This window comes from Centruroides sculpturatus, unplaced genomic scaffold, assembly GCF_000671375.1.
Source record: "Centruroides sculpturatus isolate CEXI.00-Female unplaced genomic scaffold, Cexi_2.0 scaffold877, whole genome shotgun sequence".
Lineage (NCBI taxonomy): Eukaryota > Metazoa > Arthropoda > Arachnida > Scorpiones > Buthidae > Centruroides > Centruroides sculpturatus.
In genome coordinates, this window is record NW_019385282.1 from 96,328 (window position 1) to 99,459 (window position 3,132).

The following is a 3,132-nucleotide window of genomic DNA, read 5'->3' on the forward strand; positions in this document are numbered from 1 at the left end:
AATTGTAAGGACAAGCTTAGATACAAACTTCGGATTTATGTCATTCCAACATGTAAAGGGTCAGATAAAAACTTACTTTAGAACAAAAACAAGAATGAACACTTTTACGTATGTAGGACCGAGATGATAATAGAAATGAAATCTAATGTAAGAATCAGCCTGGGGTACAGAGTAATTTGTTACGCCTGTATCACTTAACTGAGAATATTTATGTCTATGGACGTAAGCCATTGTATACTGTATTGCTTATAGCATAAGGCGTTGGCCTTTTGGAGTCTATTCGGACTTCGTCCTTCTCATTTTGGGATCTATTGAGAACGCCTCGAATTCGGCTGAACTTCGCCTATATCTTCGGATTTACGACCAATTATCATTCGAGGCTTTGTCCACGTGAACGGATGGGAAGGGGAAGAAATGAGGGGTAGACAGTCCCCATCGAAGCGAGATTTTTAAGAGATAAGGGTAAAACAGAGGATGCACATACTTCCGTCAAAGGAAGTGACACTCCTAGCTGTTTTCCCACGCTAAAAACACGTTATTTTCCCATCAAAATGAAAGACTATTTTCCTGGAAAGATTTTACTTTCCTTTAAAATTATTATTTTAGACCCGGGGCTATTCGGATGTAACACTAACTTATCCCCCGACGGATCAGAAAACTGTTTTATAATTATTTCATTATTTACAAGAGACTTAATATACCCTTATGTTACCTGTGAGTCTACACAGGTAACATAATAGTAATAAAACATAATAATAGTAATGAAACATAATAGTAATAAAACATAATAAACAAAAGTAATTAAATTCAGAAGTACTGATAAAAATGTAACGATGAATATTAAAATTCATATTTAATCTCGAGATAATATAACGAAAAATAATCCATAAAAATATTAATTGAACTATGTATCAAGTATATACGTATACACATTGTGATAAATTTATCAGATGATTTTTTTTTAATCTGATATTGTATATCTAAAATTCATAGATTTTACTTAATTGCATTGTGACCGTAGGGACGGTGTCTTGTTGACACCACGTTAAGATGCGACACCACCGAATCTCTCAGTTTTCGGAAATCGCGACTTTACGTCACGCGAGCGGTTGGATTCGGAAGAGGTGAGGAGAGAGACGAGGAAGTGATTCACTCGGATTCCATATTAACTAACAATAACTATTTTAATTATAACAGAAGAAAATACAGATATACTCTATATCAAGCATGACTAACGTTCCCCTTAATCATTACTAGCCCGTTCGACAGAGAGAGTTTACAAACGAATCGTGTGTTGGTAAATGCCTTTTAACTGAGTCGAAGATCTGTTATAAGATAACTGCATAAACCGGCGAGGGTTCGATGAAACTGTTCTGGAACTTTAGAGTGTCCGGTAACAGGAGCACTGAGGTGTGGTAGCACGGAAATGGCGATGTGTGTGTAAAATATTCTTAAAGAGGCACGTCTTTCTCACGGTATTAACTCTTGAGAAGGCAAACTTTGGAGGACTTCTGAGGACGGACTTTAAAGGACGACTCTTAAATTTTTTATCGCTCTCCCTTGTTATTTCGGTTCCTTCTGGGTTTTTTTCGCATGAGGTCAGGTTTTTTCCTATGAAATTGCTGTTAAGGAGCTGGCGTCCAATACTGGAATTTTATCGAACGTTCCGGATGATGCATTAATGACTAGATGAATCCTCTTCAACAAAGAACCAAATCTGTGGAAAATAATTTTTATGGATTTCAGCCTAACTTGATAAAACCATCAAAGTTAGACGATTGAATTCCATAATAATAATAATTTAAAATAACACTTTATTGAAGTTCTGTTCGACCCTCATAGCATTATCTAAATGGAAAATCTATTAGCCACAGATAACGTTTTACTTACATCTATGTAATTGAATTTGTATAGACCTAAGTTTTAAGCTATATAAACACAATTATTACAATAGAGAATTACTCTAAAAGTTTGATAAATATGCTTCTATTTCGAGTACAATTGCAAATTCTTAAACAATCAGTTCGATAACTACATCATCGTAATTATTTCGTAAAATTGACTTAGGTTTTACTTATAAACGTCTGATTATTATTGTATTCTGATGATAACACTATAAAGTTAACAGGTAATTTTCTGAAGACGAATAATTGCACTCTCATATCGTTCTTTTTATCATAAATTTCGTAATGAAATTATTTGTAATACTTGAATATTAGGAATATTTTAATACATTTTTAAATATATTAAAATATCCTCAACAGTCTTAAACATATAATACAATAGCGTATTAAACAGAATATGTAAATAAAAATTTTATTTATCCGAATTGTTTCCAGTAAACATAATCACTTGTAATCACACTGGAAACATACAACGGTAGAAAGAAGAAGTCAACACGATTTAAAAAATTTTACTCGAATTTCTTTGAAGTATTTTTATGAGCGATAGCATTATTGTTTTCTACAATGATACCAACATCTGAAGGGTGTGCAGTCAAGCACTTTTTTGATATTAAAACTAATAACGTGTATATTACATTTTTTGCATGGAGTTGTTCCTTGTTCGCAGCTTCACAATTCGGTATTTGTGTGGTGGGTGTTATTAATTTTTACGATTAGAACAGTTCATTAATATTTCAATTTTAAAATTTACAGAATTTACAGTACGAGTATTTCAGATAGAAAGTTACACAAGTACATCTGTTTAGTATAAATTGTAAATAATAGAAAAAATTTACAGTTTACATTTCTACATTAATTAAATAAATTATATTAAATAATGAAATAATTAATTAAACTCCCAAATTACAAAACGAATTTGCTGTATAAGAAAGAATATTATAACAATTTTTATTTCCTAATTCTAAGAATATTCTACTTGATATGATTTCGTAGAGTATAGTAGAACAAAATGTATCAGATAACAGTGAAGTAAAAGAATAAAAAATGGAGACGTAAAACTTTTTATTTTCACTTTTATTTTTACAGTGGCGCCTTTTTATCAATAGTACTGTTCTATTGACTATAACAATTAATAACGAGTATTTGCATTAAGAGTTAATTTATAACAAAACGTTGCTATTAAAATAAATCAATTAAATTTGTGTCATTATTAATTAGAAGTGAGCAC